The sequence below is a fragment of the Mus musculus genome, chromosome 4, assembly GCF_000001635.26.
Source record: "Mus musculus strain C57BL/6J chromosome 4, GRCm38.p6 C57BL/6J".
NCBI classification, from domain to species: domain Eukaryota; kingdom Metazoa; phylum Chordata; class Mammalia; order Rodentia; family Muridae; genus Mus; species Mus musculus.
The window spans coordinates 32243204-32261769 of NC_000070.6; the positions used below are offsets into that span (position 1 = coordinate 32243204).

An 18566-nucleotide genomic window follows, 5' to 3' on the forward strand; every position below is an offset into this window, starting at 1 on the left:
GCTGGTTCTTGAGAACTGGCAAGTTGCGATTTGAACCTTTGAATGTCTGCTCCTAGAGCGTTCAGCCTGCTGCTTGTGGCCCGGCACTGTGCTATGAGGGTCTCTGAATGCAGTTCAACACAAAACCGTAACTTTTACTTAAAACCTTAGGGACATTATTATTATTTTTTTTTAGAACTCCATTGTGAGGTTCTCAACAGTGTATAGTGTCATGGAATGTCAAAAGGTTGGATTAGCTCGGGGCTCGTTTTCCCGGTCTGAAATACACAATCCTGCCCCAAGTCAATGACTGGACTGCAGTGTGGCGAGATCTGCAGCCCAGGGAGAACACAACCCCAGCCCCCGAGGCTGTGGAGCAGGAACAGTATGAGATGTAAGGTGTTGTCAACTCCTGCAGTTCAGGCAGCAAGCCCTCCGTGCTCCTCTGTGTTCTGCTTTCCATCTGGGCATTTCAGAGACTTCAGTGACATCAGGCCCTCCCAGAGGCACTCAAAGTTCAGAAGTCAGGGCTGATGGCAAACACTGGAACGTCTGTGCGGGCGCTTTTGACAGAGCTGGAGCTGTCTTAGGAAAAGCGGTACCAGTCATGGAACGGAGAGAGAACACGCTGTCTTATCAGTGACAATACATGACAGAGTATTTAATACGTATTAAAATTCTATGTAAATATTTACAAAAAATTAGAAACAATGTGAACTAAACATTTTTACAACTTCAGCAAGGTTGCTCAAAATGCTACTCATTTTTCTTTTTTTTCTGTTTAGTTTGGAAATATTTAACAGAGAAGTAATTTGTCAGGATTTTCCTTCAAGTTTAAAAATTTTTTTCCCCTTTCTTGTTTAATTCAGGTGTGAGTCTCCTTAAAGCTGAAAGTTAACCTTACAGTCAACATGCTGCCCCCTTAAAGAGGGAAATGGTCTCGGAGTCTTTATCCCGCTGCCCTTTCAAGAGCGCCTTCATTCCTAAAGAATATGTAGCTGGAGGCCACGAGTGGCCCCACTTCAGAACTCTGGCAAACTTGGCTTTGTCTTTCTTTGAGCTTTTTTTTTCCCCCACCAAAATAATGAATGTCCCGAATCAGAAAGCGTTTCACGTACCAGTTCATTCGAGTCTCTGGAATTACAGCCAAGATGCCTCTCAGTCTTCCCAGTGACTTCATAATCACGGCCTAGTCCCCTGGTTAGCATCTCCTTTGTTCTGTGCCTGATCATGACTTGTCCTTTGGTTTCAAGATGTGTCATTTCCCTCCTGGCCTTCTGTTTTCTTCCCAAGGGCTTCAGGACCCACGGCCGCTGTACAGAGAGCCATTGCTCCTGGCCTGCTCCCCTGTGGTCCATCCGTCCCGGGCTTTCCTCTTCTCCAGGCGTTAGCCTGACCCTCCAGCTCTCATTGCTCTTCTGGTCCTTCCTGAGCCTGCAGCTGATACAGGCAGGCTTTGGTTCATTTCAGAAGAAGGCGTTGGCATATGCAAGTTCCCGTCACTGTGGTCTTTGTCCCCTGCGCCTTCTCTCTCCCCGTCACTTTGGGCAGATACTTCAGAAGTTTGCTGGGGACCAGCATTGTCTAACCTGTGGCCATTCTCTGACTCCAATAGTGACTTCTATTCCACCAAATGAGCAAATGAACAGGTGAACATGTGTGCTCGCTAACTCTGCAAGTGTTCCAGAAGCCATAGATTGCCCTGCCCTCCTTTGGTTTTCCGAGACTGGGTTTCTCTGTGTAGCTCTGGCTGTCCTGGAACTCACTCTGTAGACCAGGCTGGCCTCAAGCTCAGAGATCCTCCTGCCTCTGCCTCCCAAGTGCTGGGATTAAAGGCGTGCAGCGCCACTACCTAGCCTAGAAGCCGTAAATTGTTAGCAGTTTTAATTTTCATCCCAGACAGTACTGTTTATGGATGCTATCTTTTTAAAAAAGGTTTATTTATTTATTTTATGTATATGAGTACACTGTAGCTGTACAGCTGGTTGTGAGACTTCATGTGGTTGTTGGGAATTGAATTTTAGGACCTCTGCTTGATCTGGTCGACCCTGCTCACTCCATCACTGCTCGCTCCGGCCCAAACACTTATTCATTTATTATTATAAATAAGCTGTCTTCAGATGCACCAGAAGAAGGCGTCAGATCTCTTTACGGGTGGGATTTGAACTCAGGACCTTCGGAAGAACAGTCAGTGCTCTTACCCGCTGAACCACCTCGCCAGTCCCTGAAACTATAATCTTTAAAGACGAATGCCACATGCATTCATCACAGACGTGTAGTGTCTCTTACTGTGGCTGGTGACCCAGTCCCGGCCCTGGCCCTTAAGTACACGATGTAGTTGGAAGACTTTCTAGTTGATAGCCAGCACATTCTAACTTGTGTAAAGGGGAGACATGCCATCCTCCACGGGCTACCGTGGGGATTTGACCTGGTCAGATGGTTAAGGATGCTCCCCACCCATAGGTATGAGTTTCAGACAAGGCCATTTTAAAACTTGGGGCTTGCTGTTTTCCTCCAGCCTCCTGATCCTATTAATTCACATTTATCTTTGGCCCTTTGGAGTATTGTGCAACCCACGGTATAACCCCTGGGGCCATTTTTGGCAAATGATAGTCTTGTCTACAGAGTCCAGAATTGATTTATTTACCACTGCCTTTAGAACTGGATGAAAACAGAATTGCTAATTGCCCAAAGTACACTCCTGTTCCTACTTGGAAAAAAGTACAAGATAACATTCGAGTTAACATTGTTACTTTGAGCATTTTAACGACGTTTGACAATATTTGAATGACCAGAAGCTATTTGGACGTTTCCTTTGGTCAAATGTCATATGTTAGACCTATGCAAAGATGGTTCGTGAAAATGTGGGTCTAGCTTCTAAGAAGCCCCAAACTTCCCAGATGGGTGGAGAAAGGGGGGGGACGGGTAGTAGGATTTGCTACCAAGAATGATTTGGGGCCTTTCTTGGAAGCTTAACTTAAAAGGAATGGTAGTACCTACTTAAGACAGGTCACCTAGGACGCATGCGCAAGCACCTCTGTTTTCCCCTGTGTATGTGTTGCTTGCATGAACTCAGTCGTCCTAATAACCTGGGGCAGAATCATGGATGGCAGCAGATAGTGCTTGGGAAAGCAGGGACTGGGCAGGAGATATCTGAGGCAAGCAGGGGCCACCATGCTGTGTGTCCCCCTCAGTGGGACCTCCGTTGCTGATATCAGGAGTGGACATTTAGGCAGCTCACTCTGAAATACTGGCTGTTTTCTTGACTTGACATCTATCCAAAAGACAAACTTGAAAAAAAAAAAAAAACAATTTCTCTGGGAACCTGAATTGAATGTGTATCTCCAGGCAGCCTCGTGATTCACTTTCTAATAACTGTGTTCCTCGGATCTGACCTAGTAAGCATTTAAGCATCTGAAAGTAAAAGTGATAACACAGGAGAGCCAAAGATAAAGAGGTGGAACATGGATCCTGTTTCTCCATCCTCAGATTTTAACTCTGTTCTTCACACTCCGGCCTCTTGATGGCTGAAGAATTTGCTATTTGAGGTTTTTTGGTGAGAGAAGAGGATAAAAATTGTAAGCAATGATTCCTCTAATCCTGGGAGCACTCTACCCTGGGAGCACTCTACACTAGAGGAAGAATGGCATTCACGACCAATTCCATTAGCGTTCCTAATTGGGAATGTTAGCAAGCAGTGACAGAGAAAGTAGTGACCTTTGTCCCCATTCGAGGCAGTTTCAGGAAGAGATTATCTTGCCAGATTAGCATGTTGCAACTTTGAGCTGGAGATCTGAATGGGTTTGAAGGACTCTGCTTGGCAAGTGTCCCAGTTACCTGGGGTTTGTGAGGGTCACGGCTGTGTGCTTACTCAGCGCCACTCTGCCTGGACTGGACAGCAAATTGACACTTCAGTCAAGAGGCATTCTTGGGGCTGGCTGAACCTTAAGTGCACGGGAAAGGCTCAGTTTGGGAAATAATAGAGCGTATGAATGTACTGTGGCTCATTTCTTTTTAGCAATGAGTTCAAAATTTGGAGATAGCTAAATGCGGAGATACTTAGTGTGTCAGTGTTGGAGGTTTTAAGTGATTAAAAAAATCAGGCAGATGAGTGCATGAAGATTTCTATGCAAACAATGATGAGCTTAAATTAAAGCTGCTGATTTAGTGGGAGAATTACTCACATTGATTTGTAGAATATCTATATGGGTTCAAGATTCCATATTATGCAAATGAATAAACCCTGAAGAGTCAAACTGAAGGGAAAAAAAGAGAAATTATCTGTGAAAGATATTATTACCATTCAGTGAGAGGAAAATGTAGACACATTTCAAATTAACCCTTCCTTCGCACACATTCCATGGGATGACGAGCGTTGGGGACAGCAGTCCTTATCAGAATTGTAAGGAAGCTAGGCAGGCATGTTGCCATCAGTTCCCAGAATCCTCTTGCAGCCACTTCCAGGTTACACTCTGTTGCCTTTGGCCACCTGGTGTGATAGCCAGTTCCTGCCCTTCTGACCTCAAGCCAGTATCAGAAAGGGATTGTATAAATAGCGTTTTAGGAGGAAATTGGTTGCTCAGCATACCCAGTGCACTACTTCGGTGAGATGTCAGCATTTGAGCGAGAGACAGGCAAAGAAGTATGCAAGAGAGGAAGCCTGGAATGTTCCACTGTGGTGATCAGCTGATGGTCTCTGTGCCATGGTGAGTGAGGGGGTCTCGTCAGGAGCTCAGCACCGGCAGGAAGTGGAGACAGGCTGATCAGAGGACACAACCACAGTAAAATGAAGATGTAAAACATGGCTGATTTGCCACGATCTGTTATTCTGGGAGCTTCACCTGTGAGACGCTGGATTTGAATTCTTCTGCCTGTCACAGGTGTGTCATGTGACATTTAAACTCATCTTCAAGGGGGAAACAACGTGGCCAAGGGTTTGGGATTTTTGTCAGTTAATGGCAAACATCCTCTGAAATTATCCTTGAATTCATGAATATTATGGTGAGGGGAGGCCGTGCACCCAACTTCTTCCACCATCCTCTTCACTCCCCTCCCCCCAGTTTCATTGATAAAAATGGACTGAGGAAATTATTTCAGAATTGGTTTGACCTCTTCTGTTAGCACAGTGGTGCTCTCTGGACATGAAGAGAGGCTGACTGGTTAAGGGAGCAGTGCTTGTTTTAGATAAAGCCCTTGCCTGGTAAACAACTCCTGGGGGATGAAGTCAGAGTTGCTTGCTACCCCTCCAGCAACCATGCTATGTTGAGTTGGTGGCGCCATCTAGTGCCAGCCTCTGGAACTGTGCTGGACTCGGTCTTTCTCATCCGTGATATAGGGTGTGGAGAGGCTTTTCTGCCCAAGGGTAGTTCAGTGGAGAGTGCGCTCTAGTTCCTGAGGGTAAATATACCTCCATCGTCCCTTCCCCGACTCCACAGCTCTCAGAACCCTTTCCTTCTCTTCCTTTTTTCAACTCTTCCTGAGTCCTTCTCCTCCCCCTTCTTCCTGCTCTCTCTCCTCCTTACCTCAACCTCTTCTCCCTAGTCACCAGCTCTTCTCTTCTCTTCTTTGTTCTCCTCCTCCCTTCATCCTCTTCCTCCTGGGACTAAAATTGAGAATAACTATCAATACTTTTCTTTTCCCTTTGTGCGGAAGTCTCGTAGTAGACTTGGTCCTTCATTCTCTGCTAATTAGACATTTTCCCAGACTCGGTTGGTTGGGGGTGGGGCTGGGGGCTGTCTTCATTCTTCTTGGAGCCGTTGTTGCAGTAGTATTTCCCACTTGTAAGTTATACAACCTCCAGTGCACACTTTTAAGCTGGAGTGGTCTGTGGTCTGTCCTGAGATGCCCCCTGATGGGCACATTGCACTTGGCTTTGAGGAAATGCGTTCTGAGTTCCAGACCTTCCACGTGGACTTTGGGATTCTGTGTTAAATGAGAGAGCAGAACTGAAGGCACGTGGGTCAGAGTCTGGCATGAGATGGTCCTGTACAAGCCGCCAATGGGGCCTGAGTTCGTGTCTGAGTTTCAGTCTCCCTCATTCAACACTTCAATTCCCACATATGTTAAACACCTCCTATGTGGCTTTGAATGCAAGTCTCTTCCGAAAAACAGGAACTGTGCTTCGGTTACCGGTTCTTGTGGTCGATAGGGCAGCTATTTTGATTTGTCAGAGGAGAGGAAAAGCAGTTAAATCTAGTTAAAATTAAAGCCAGTTAAAATTAACTGGCTCAGGAGATTTGAATGCAGCTGTTCCACACATTGAAACACGGAGAGTGAGTTGTTTTTTTTTTAAATTTTTTTATTACCACTCCTGATTATTACTGGTCATTACTTATTTTTGAGCCAGGGTGTAGATTATCTGCATGTTTTGTTCTAACAGAGGAAAGTAATAAGTGGGCGGCGGTGGTGTGTGTGTGTGTCTGTGTCTCTGTGTGTGTGTGTCTCTGTGTGTGTGTGTCTGTGTGTGTGTGTGTCTGTGTATGTGTGTCTGTGTGTGTGTGTGTCTGTGTGTGTGTGTCTGTGTGTGTGTGTGTGTGTCTGTGTGTGTGTGTCTGTGTCTCTGTATCTGTGTGTGTGTCTCTGTGTCTGTGTGTGTGTGTGTGTCTGTGTGTGTGTGTGCGCGCGCACGCGCGTGCGCGTGCATGCGTGCAGAGATTCTTGTGTGTCCCGGTTTTGTTGCACCCTGCATTGTACATGCCACAGTGCTGCGCAGTCAGCAGTCCCCTTGCTGACTCATGTGCCGGGGCTGTGGGGCTCCCTTGGCTGCTCTGCCTGCGGTGCTTAGGACCAGCATGGCCTGGGGAGGGTGGGAGGTCGGCTGTCATTGGGTCTGTGATCACTGTGAACTGGCTGGGTTCTTCTTCCCTCTGTCTCCCCAGCACAGCCTCTGGCTGGTAGGAAAAGCAGGCACATGTCTGCCTCTACAGGGACAGCATAGGGCACAACCTCATTTCTGGAAGAATTGGCTTTCACTTTATTGTTTTGGGAATCTTCAAACCCAGACAAATGGGTAAGGAGAGATTCTGCTGTTAACGACTTAGCACCCCCTCAAGGACTTTTTAAAACTTGAAGTGGACTTCCTTGGCATTACAGACACTTGGCCCATTTCTCCCTCTGTGGGCAGCAGAAACAGGAGGCAGGGCCAGTAAGGGGGTGTGACTAGCAAGTGAAGTCGTCCCCTGGTGACCACAGCCTTTGTTTATATCTGTTGCTGGCTATTGATGTGAAAACAAAAACAAAGCGCCTAGCCTGGGGTCAGGAAGATGCTGTCACCTGACTTAGCTGACTCCCTCTGCCTGTTTTGTTTACATAGCTCCGGTTTGGGTTTTTCGTCAGAAAGTGTGAAATGCTGTTTTTTCTGAGGTCGCTACATAAACTTCCTTTTGTGGACGGGAGTTGATCAGATCATCCTAGACTCCCAGACGATGATGCAAAGCTGCTGAGCTGGCGCAGGGAAAGCTGAGCAGGGGCTGAGACAGAGCCTCTTGCTAGCCTGGAGAAGCTTTCTCCAGGAAAGGAGGGCTCTCTGACCAGTAATAAAGAGAAAGCCACAGTGACTGTAGCATATGCTGACGGACGGTCTTGGTTTCTGTCGATAAGGGGTGACTCATCAGTGTCAATAGAATTGTGACTTCTAATAATAACACAGCGTGAGCCCTTCAAAACATGCGGTTTTAGCCCCTGCTCTCAGTGAAAGGTTGGAAAATGTTAGTTTGAGCTTTTTCCCCCCTGACCTCTTTATGTCACCAGAGTATGAAATCGTGTTTTTGTAGGTGTGATGGTGACCCCATTGTTTTTTCGTCTTACTGTTTTTAGTTTCGCTCTGACTAAGAAAGCAAAGTGGATTATTTCATCGCTCAGAAATCTGTGCACTAAGCGTTGCCTCCAGGGCTGTGTTTTGAGGGAAGTGTGGCTGAAAAGCAGATCCTCCCAGAATGCAGAAAGGAAAAAACTGAACAGACCACAGGCCACCGGGAGCTGGGCGCCTCCTACACAGTCTATTGTGAAGGGCTGTGGGCTTGCTGAGTAGCCCGATTGCCCTGTGAGTCATGGCCAAAGGATTCCAACAAGGGGGTTCACAGAAGAGAGTCAGCCCCGACAGAGAGGAAGCGAGCTGCCTGTGTCCATGGCCAGGGCTGCCGCTGTCCTGAGCACCAGCTTGCTCCAGTCTACATGTGGAGCCTTGCCTGTTCTCTGGCTAGTTTGGTTGGCTTTTGCTGCAGGCCATTCTGTCAGTGCTTTGCCACAAAGACTCTGAAGTTAGAACAAGGGACTCTCCAGGTTCAGGAGGAGCCTGCCTGCTCACATACCTGCGCTCTTAGCTTTCTAACCATTGCTCCCTCTTAATGTGTAGACCACCCTTTGTCCTGAGCTGCTGGGCAGGCCTTATACCTTCTCTGCCTGGTCAGGGAAGTGAATCCTTCACAGAGCACTCACAGGAGGAAAGAGGGTGGGAGGAAGGGAGGGAGGGTGGGAGGAAGGGAGGGAGGGAGGGAGGGAGGGAGAGAGAGAGAGAGAGAGAGAGAGAGAGAGAGAGAAATACAGCATTCAGTAGTATTTGAATGAGAGATGAATGAATGAATGAATGAATGAATAAATACAACACTCACAGTAGGATTTTATTTATAAGTAAGTAAATGTGTGTGTGTGGATGTGTGCAGGTGAGGTGGGTGGGTGCTGCTGAGAACTGCCCCCTAGGGTACCTGCTTTTAACCTCTGAGCCTCTTGCCAGCTTCTCACAGAAGGTTTTTTGTTTGTTTTCTTTTGTGTTTTCTGGGTTTTTTTTTGTTTTAATTAAATGAAGTTTTACGTCAGTCTTGCCTCTTGGAAACTTCTTTTACAATGGATCTTTTGTCTTACGCTGACCTGTTGGTACTTTGGGGTTTGATGGGATGCCTCTCTGGTCCTCTCTGCATCTTTTATTCCTGGTGCTTTTCTATGTTGCGCTAGCTAACATGGCCACCGAGGAGAAGAGGGAGGGAGTGAATTGGCTCCTTGGGCCTCACTCTGAACTCCACCTGCTGTGTTTTTCTGCCCACAGAAAAAGCACAGACGCCTCGGCAAGATATTTAAAGCTCTTAAAACCTGTTCCTGCCCTGAGACTACAGGTGCATTTCTGCTTCACACTGGTTCCCAAATTGTGAGTTATATTTTGGTTCTGAAGTTTTTCAAGTTTATTCTAAAACTACCTTTTGAATGAACGTCTGCATTACAGGCCCGCTCTTCTCCCACGGTTCTGTTAAGAACTCGGTGTAAATGGCAGGCTACCTAGAGACAGGCTGTGGTTGATGTTGACGATGCTGTGTCTGTTTCACGACAGCCGTGTGTGCCCAGGGGCCCGAGTGAGCAGTAGAGATCAGTGTGGTGTGAGCTGCACAGAGAGAGAGGATGGCAAGGACTGAGCTGCACAGAGAGAGGGGACAGCAAGGACTGGAGGGAAGGAACGCTCTGAAGAGTGGAGCTGGATCTGGAGTGTCCTCAAGATGGTGTGGGGTTCGCTGAAGGGGACTTCATTCCTGTTGGCCGCTATGCCTACAGCTTCGGGTTCTATTCTGCGTTGGCTGTTAGCAGCAGCATCCCCTCCCCTCCTTAAGGAAAGGACTCGTTCTGTAGCTCTGGCTTGCTTGAAACTCGCTATGCACACTAACTTGGTCTAGAAGGCACAGAGATCTTCCTGCTTCTGCCTCCTGAGTAGTGGATTGAAGGCATGGACCACCATGCCCAGCAAGAGTCTTTTTCTTGACTGTCCACAAATTAGACCTCCTTAAAATTCATTGCTTAGAAAGATATGGAGGATTCTAATTGTAGACCTAGGCAATTCTTTTTTCTTTTTAATTTTAATTTTTTTAAATTTTATTTTGTGATTTTTCAAAACAGGGTTGCTCTGTGTAGCCATGGCTGTTCTGGACCTGGCTCTGTAGACCAGGCTGGCTTCAAACCCAGATATCTATGTACCTTTGCTTCCCTAGTGCTGGGATTAAAGGTGTGCACCACCACTGCCTGCCTGGTAATTCTAATAATAATAATAATAATAATAATAATAATAATAATAATAAAGACATACAAGGAGCCTTTCAGCATTATTATTTGCAAAAAAAGCTGAATGCTCACTAGTGACAACACAAAGAATGAGAAAACAAACCCAAAATAGTAGTTAATATTGGTGGCCTGTATATTGGATGGGCCTAGCATATGTAAAAAGCAAACACATGAATCAATAAGAAAAACACAGATAATCCAATATCATTTCACAAAATAGGAAACCTAAATGACTAACAAATGCCATAAGAGATTGAGGCCTTATTGACAGTCAAGCACATGAAAATTAAAGACATATCATTACATGTTGTCTGGATTGGCAGACACTTAAAAATCAGATATTACTATGTGTTGGTCTTGAATGTGGCTGGTAGGAGTATAACTTGGCACAATTATGCTGGAGAAGTTTATAGTCTAATCAAGTTCAACAGGCAAATCACTTACAACTCAGCATTCTCACTGTAAATGGATAGGCAAAAAACACTCTTACTGTGCCTCAGGAAGCATTGACGGGGCTTGTTGAGTACACCACCTCCCGAATGCTAAGGTTAGACTTAAGGTTGATACGTTTTGCTCTGTCTGTGTATTGGATACTGTGTGGAGAGGGAGAGCTAATGGATCTGGGAGGGTGTGGAGAACAGCATTGCCCTGTGGAAGCACCAAGGGCCCTTAAGCTCCATCTGTAGGTCAGGAAAATGGCAGCCCCTAGGCTGGAGGGATGATGGAACAGTTTGTTCTGTGCTGAGGAGGCCTGTACTAAGGTCTCCGTGTTTACTGAACCCAATAGAGTGCATGGGTGGGTGAATCTCAGGAACACACTGTTGAGTGAAAAGAATAAGGAAGAGAATAATACAAAGGATAAGTTTATCCATGGAGAGGTCAGCAGCATGGGAGACTTAACACATCACTTACAGATACATACAGTGACACACTGTAAAGGGAATCAATACTGTCACCAGTACACCCAAACACATACACACAAACTCATACACTGACACACACTCATAGATACACTCACACACATTCATACATACACGCATTCATTCACATACTCTCAGATACACATGCTCAAACACACAGTCACATACGCTCATAAACACACACTCTCAGACACACACAGTCAAACACAAATTCACACACACACAAGCATGCCAGAGGTGATAGAAGACTAGGATGCAGAGAGGTCTTATCAAGGATGTTATTTTTTTTTAATGTGTCTATTTTTGTATATGTGTAACTTTTTGGATAACAAAATTTTTGAAGTATTTGTGCATTGCCATTTTCTGGAATTAGTTCAGGGCTGGTCTGTCATTTAGAACTTATACAAGACAATTGCCGGATCCTGAGGAGCAAGATGACATCAGCGGAGATAGCTGGAACTCTTACGTCTGGGTTATGGAAATCGATTCAAGTACAGATTAGCGACATTCCTATGCATTCTCCCAGAGCCTCGGAGAGTATCAGTGGAGCCTGGCTTTTACTTACGGTGACATCCCTTAAGTGTTCCCAGCTCCAGCTCCCCTCCATCAGTGTTACCTGGTGCTCTCACACATGCTGCCTCCATGGTGACCACATCTTTGTTAGCACCGGAGAGACAATGTGTCTAGGATCCCTACTAACTCTTAATGCTTTTATTTATTAAGCCACATATATAACTGAAAATACCAGTTCCCATGGCAACAGTATCATTTTAGTATTAGTGTTGCTGAATTACTTCTGTAAGGATTTCTTCCCCTCCCCCCCTCCCACCATGTAAAGTTAGGTTGCTGTGTCTATGGGCCACCGTGGGAATGCATGTAAGAATACATACGATGCCTTGTGCTTTCTTCTTTTCACTGTGTAGGACCGAATCTTTGCTGTAAGGGTCTCTGTTAATGTCTTCAAATGTGTTCTCCTGTACGTATGAGAAATTCCAAAGTAAATCAGTGTTCTGTCTATCTTTTCAAACTACTGAAGAAAAATATGTAAATAATAAAACATCTCAGCTGTGTATGGCAGCACACACTCAAGTCCTAGGACTTGGAAGGCTGAGGCAGGTGGATTGCTCTAAGTTCAAAGTTGACTTGATCTGTGAGTGAGTGAGTGCACCATCTCAAACAAACAAATAAACAAACAAACAAATCTTGTGCTACATGGATTTTACAGCGTTGCCTGCACAGGGAGCTCTGGAGTCTGCGTGTTTCATAGTAGTTATCCAAATATTCTCCAGGTTGTAGAGCAGGCAGATAAAATGGCTACGTGTCCCCCCAGAAGACCATCCTCCTTTAAATACTCGACAGATCTCTTTGGGCTGATGAGGTTAGTTAGAATCTGTGACTCACTGACTCCCCTTTCTGTGATTAGTCCCTCACTCCCATGATGTCCACAGCAAAGCTAAAGCTCAGTGTGGTAGTCATAAAATTCCAAGATAAAAGCTTCCTTAAGTGACTGAAAACTAGATCTAAAGTATGCTCCACTCCACGGTAAATGTGGTAAACCTGGAGGCGATGTCTCATGTATGTATGTGCTTTGAGGCTGCAGAACCGAGAGCTGTTGGTTTAAACACATTTCCACATCTGTTTTATCCTTGCAAGTTGGCTTAGATAATGTTCTGTGTATGCATGGGGATGAGACAAAGTAGACCAGGGGGTTTTTGTAAGGTGGAAAGAAGCTGTGGACATTTTTACTAATCTTCATGAGGGGTAATTATGTTTTAAAATCATTTTAATTGAGATTTTCCCATACAATGCATTTTGATCATGTTTTGCCCTCCCCCAATTCCTCCCAGATCCATCTTACCTCCCTACCCAACCAACTCTATGTTCTTCTTTCTTGCTCTTAAAAAGTAACATCAAAAACAAGAAACACACAGATAACACAAATCCACAAAAATGAAAATCAGTAAGTAAACCGCTAACCAAAGAGTACACATGGAGGGACCCATGGCTCCAGCTGCACACGTGGCAGAGGATGGCCTTGTTGGACATAAGTGGGAGGGGAGCCCCTTGGTCCTGTGAAGGCTTCATTCCCCAGTGTAGGGGAATGCCAGGGTGGTGAGGTAGATGTGGGTGGTTGGGCAAGCACCATCATAGAAGAGGGAGAGGGGAGATGGGATAGGGGGTTTGCAAAGGGGAAACTGAGAAAGGGGATAACATTTGAAATATAAATAAAATATTCAATATTTTTAAGAAAAAAAAATGCCCAAACAAAGCAAAATGAGGCAAAAAGTCTACAAAAATACCATGGAGTTCCTTTTGATGAGTTGGACACCTATTCCTAGTGATAGGGCCTGTCCTGTGATGTAGTTAATATGCCCCCCCAGTGAGACTCCATTGGAGAGAACAGATTTTCCCTGTGCCAGGAGGTATCAGTCTCAGACAGCTCATTGGTTAGGGGTGGGAGCCCACGTCCACTTTCCCCTCGCAGTGCTGGGCCCCTGTCTGACTTGAACCTGTGCAGGCCCTGTGCTCCATGCCGTAGTTTCTGAAGTGTCTATGTGCGTCAGTCCTGTTGTATCCAGAAGACACAATCTCCTTGGATTCACCCATCACCTCTGGCCCTCACAAACAATTATATTTAATATTCAGCAAGATTCTCTTCCTTTTTAGGTGGATGAATTTAAAGACTATCTAAATTTTGTTGGTAGAGAGGGAGAGGGGAGTATAAATGATCCAGATACCTTGTACAGATGTACAAAATTGTCAAAGAATACATTTTTTTTCAAATTCTTAAAATCTGATTTCTACATTAACAAGATTCTTCAGTTGATTTCTAAATTTGACCACAGCCTACCATACTAGTAACTGGCTACAAGATGGACTTTGTCAGCTCTCGTGCTTGCTCGTTTTGGTCATTCAGTATGCAGATCTCTCGGCTGAGTACCCTGGGAGGGGCATACAGGAACAGACACAATCCCAGTTGCCACGAGGTTTGTAGCTTTATGTCTACCTAGGTGACTTTGACTCTGATATGAGTTTATAATGTATACATTTATTTTTGAAAACTACAGCATCTTACCAGATTGTAGATGACCAAGTCACATTGAATATTGGGCAGCTTTATGAGGTTGGAGTTGAATTTGATAAATGTCAAAAAGATAGTCACTTGAAGTATAGTCTGTGACCTTACTGGACAAGGGCACCATGCCAGCCGTAGTGGCAAGATAAACTAACTGTAGAGAATGTGACATTAGCTTGGGGCATTCCCTTTCCCAACTCTATGCTTGGACTTGTTGGAACAGGTCCCTGGGTTGGAAGTTGTGTCTTTATGGTGCTTTGAGATACTGAGTAGAGTTTGGATCACATTTTTAATGTTCATTGGTGATTTTATTTTCTTTTAAAGAATTCTAAGTTGTGGTAAGTACTTTAACTTTCTTATTTTTAATAAAGAATGAGAGCACCCTGAGAGGTTAAAAAACAGTTTTCAAGTCACATTTGAGGAGCCGGTGTACTCTTCCACAATTTACAGGGCAGGTGCATTTTACTTTAGCTGTTTAAAGGGATGATACAAATTATCCCGGTAGAGCAGACACTCTTAAAGGCTGACCTGTAATCTAGCTCCCTTCCTGCTCACTCGTCACCTACATGCCTCCTGAGTTTCTGCACCACTTCCTCACTTGAGTGTGCTCCAAACTCGGGCTGCGTTCCCTACAGGGCGCTGTGCTGGCACGGGGCTGCTGGGCTTCTCTTGGCCCATACTGGGCAGAGGGTTAGGTAGGGCACCCCCTGCTTTTGGAGATGCAGACATTTCCATTCGTCAGTGAACCAGTCGGGTAAGATTCGAAGCTCCCAGGGATGCCACGTGGCCTTCTTCACCCCCCCCCCCCAAGCCTCCCTGCCTCACTTCAGCCTTTAAGAGCCCAAAGAAATCGATGCCAGACCGAGCCCTTGCGTGGCCATGTAGGTATATTTAGAGGGGTCCCCCTTTAGCCCAGCTTCACAGCTTGGTGATAGAATCTAATAACACAGGTTACTCATCACGACTTGAAGATTTTCCCCCCTTCACATCGATGCTTCTGATAGAACCTTGGCTCTATCAGATGATGCCTGCGTAGTTTGTGGCTGCTGAGATGCAGCTGGAGATGTGCGGGGGTTGCCTGCTTCCTCCCCGGCTGCCGCAGGTGGTCAGGCGGGGGCGGGATAAGGGTACAGCGCCCACTTCCGCCAGCCAGTCCTGTGAGCCCTGGCACTGGTGCCTGAACCCGGGCGCATCCACCAGGTTGTCTATTGCCTTGGTATCTTTCACTGCTTCGGATCTGCCTGCTGCAGGTCTATGACTAAGGTTGTGGTTAAAAAATTCCCTTTTTAGGTATAAAAAAATCTTAACAAATTCTCTGTGTGGCAAGCTCCCCCCCCCCCCCACCACACCCCTTTTGTTCTTCTTTTGGGTGGACTTTTTGGATTTTGCAAAAACAAATCTTAAACAAAAGCCTCAGTATCATATAAAAGTTAGGTAAAGGTTAGGTGGATAATATATTCTTTCATTAGAACAGGAACGAAGCAGGGCAAGTTCTGGGCAGATTGCACGTGATAATGCTTTTAGTGGTGGAACTATAACCTGTGGTTCCAAGTTCTTTGCACGCTTTAACTAATCTGTTCTTCAGAGTCCACTGAAGGAGCGAGGAGACCGAGGCACACGGAAATTAGTGCTGGCACTGTGGTTCAGAGGAGGACCATGGGGTTCCATTGCCAGAACTCATGGTTACTCTGTTGTCCCTCTTCTAGCTGCTAAGCCTTGCGAGTTGCTTCTTTGGTGGTCCTAAGGCTCAGAGCTGGGGATATTGGGAAGATTGGAATGGCAGTAGTGGTGGTGGGAAGCACACTGGCTAGCTGGAGGAAAGGGGACATCAGAGAGAAGAGGACAGTAGTTATTTTGAGCAGGTCGGTGGTGAGAGTCAGGGATGGGATATAAAGAACCAGCAGGTCTTGGTGAATGATTGGAGTTGAACATGAAGAAGACAGACAAACAGAGAGCACAAAAATACCTTGGATTTGGTGCCCGAGTGCCTGGGTAGATTCTGGTGCTGTAGAAATGAACGAGGCCTATAGAGAAGCTCTTGTTTTCTGGGATGGTAAGCACTTGAGCAGGAAATGAAAACTTTTGAATGTGTTAAGTCTGAAGGCGTAGTGAATGCAATGTATTTCCAGCTATTGAAAAGATATCACGGGGAACAAGTTGTCCAGGGCGTGGGGTTTGACAGTGGGGAAGGACACTTGTGCTCTGCGCAGTAAGGCTGAATGGAGAGACTGGAATATTGGGAAGTTCTTGGTGTAACTGCCCCCTTTCTAGGTGCTAGCCTCACAAGTAGTTCAAGGTCATAGTAAGGATCTCGTTGCACACTACTTTGTTGGCTGGTCCAGCAGTTTGTTCCAGTGAGCCAATCTATCTTTCAGCACAGGGCTGGAATGCGTGAACCTCTCAGGTGGCTCCTGGTTTCTGACTGTGTTGCTGGCTAGTTTTATGTCAGCTTGGCACAAGCTAGAGTCAGTTTGAAAGAGAGAGCTTCAACTGAGAAATGACCAGTTTGTGGTGAGTCCTCTTGGCTGATGACTGATACAGGCAGGCCTAGCTTTCTGAGGATGGTGCCATCTCTGGGCTGGTGGCCCTAAGTGCTCTAAGAAAGCAGGCTGAACAAGCCATGAGGAGCATTCCAGTAAGCAGCACTCCTTCATGGTCTCTGTCCCTGTTTCTACTGACAGGTTCCTGGCATTGTCTCGTTCCCTGACTTCCCTGGATGGTAGGTGAAACTGTGAGATGTAACAAACCCTTTCCTCCCCAAGTTGCTTTTGGTCAGAAACCTTAAAACATTGTGGAAGTGCTTACATTACTGACATTGAAGACATCATTTTGTGGCCCAGTTGGTATCAATGTAGATGAAGCAAAACAGGTGAAGGCCACACCAGCCTGGGGAACTACATTCACAGGTTCCCACCTCATCCACAGGGTGACCCTCCTTGGTCATAGTCATGTGTGTGTTAGGAATACACTAGTCATTAAAGAATCTAAACTGTATTGACACTCTCTCTCTCTCTCTCTCTCTCTCTCTCTCTCTCTCACACACACACACACACACACACACACACACACACACACACAGAGAGAGAGAGAGAGAGAGACACACACAGACACACGCTCCATTTCTTCCGAGGGTTCATATACAAATGAACTGTGTCGCAGATCTTTCTGAGCCCTGCTGTAGTCAGAGTGTGAGGTTCCCTGGCTTTAGCGTCCCGCCAGCTCGTAAAGCATTCCAGACTATCATGTGGAGTTTTATTTAAACTGCCAGACCTGGAAATCCACCTCATTTTCTCATTGTTTACAGTTTATATGTTGTCTATGATTACAAATCAGCATTAAAAAAGGTGTTTTTTTTTCTTTAAAAAAGTTGTTCCCTTTTGCATTTTTTACAAATTATTTTAAATTTATTTTAGGTTAGTATAATTACATCATTTTTCCTTTCCCTTCTCTCCCTCCAAGCCTTCTCTTAGACCCCTCCTTGCTCTTTTAAAATCATGACCATTTTTTGTTTTTCATTAATTGTTGTTACATATGTGTATGTGTGTATGTATTTGTAAATATATAAACACATAATGTTTACTCTATAATTTTACTTATATGTCTGTTTTCAGGGAATTATTTGGGAGGATTTCATACATGGATACTGTATGTACTATCTCATTTCACCCTTCCTTCCTTCCTTTCTTACCTTCAGTGTGCCCCCAATTTATGACCTCTTCTTTAATTATCCTTACAGGTACACACACACACACACACACACACACACACACACACACACACACACACACACACTGCTGAGGCTGTTTGGTGTGTCTCATGTGTGTATGTGATTAGAGCTGACCCCCTGGGACTGTCTAGCCTCTCAGTGGCGTGTCCCTGGAGAAGACTGAGTCTCCCTCTCTAGCAGCCATTAATTGCCTTTAATTCTTCATCTAGCAGTGGAGCCTCAGCCGGAATAGTGTCTTTTACATAGGACAGGGAAGCTTTACCCTTGAAATCTCAGGACTGTGGTCTCCAGAACGGGACCAACACAACAAGACTTTCTTTTCTTAAAGAGGTAGTCTCATCTCGAATCCCTGGGGCTGGTCAGACTCAGTATGCAGTCCAAGATGACACTGAACTTCTTATCTTTCTTCCTCTAGAACCTCTGAAACACATGACTGTGGGCATGTGCCACTGCCCTGAGTTCATGCAGTGTCAGAGTGCAAACCCAGGGCCTCGTGTGTGCTGGGCTAGCACCCTGCATCTGAGCCTCGTCTCCACCTTACCTTCTGACTACAGGTTTATTTGGTTCTGTCTCCCAGTTTTTCTTTGAAACAAACTTGTAATGTCCTGCTTCTAGAAGCTTCTGGAAGCCACGTCTCCACTTAGAACTATGAGACGACTCAGAAGAGTGCAGGTGTCTTCCTTTCCTTGGCTCTCTCCTGACTCCCAAAGCCTCTTGCACTGTTCTTGCCGTGTGTCTCCTGTCCTTGTTAGCCTTTTTCCCAGAAGGATTATGGGGAAGAAAGTCTGCGATGATTTACTTCTGCAGTTCCAACAACCCTTGGTGG

The 18566-nt window shown here is 45.6% G+C and overlaps 1 protein-coding gene across 8 annotated transcripts in view; it reads left to right on the forward strand.

The window, feature by feature from the left end:
* Positions 1-18566, forward strand: part of Bach2 (BTB and CNC homology, basic leucine zipper transcription factor 2) — a 347697-nt gene that overhangs the window by 4791 nt on the left and 324340 nt on the right. For 3 of the 8 annotated variants that reach the window (XM_030253108.1, XM_030253112.1, XM_006537566.4), the window contains exon 2: positions 9020-9118. The exons of the other annotated variants lie outside the window; for them this stretch is intronic. The gene's annotated coding sequence lies outside the window, so the exon portion shown is untranslated. The remainder of the gene's footprint in view (positions 1-9019; positions 9119-18566) is intronic. 8 annotated transcript variants of the gene reach the window in all.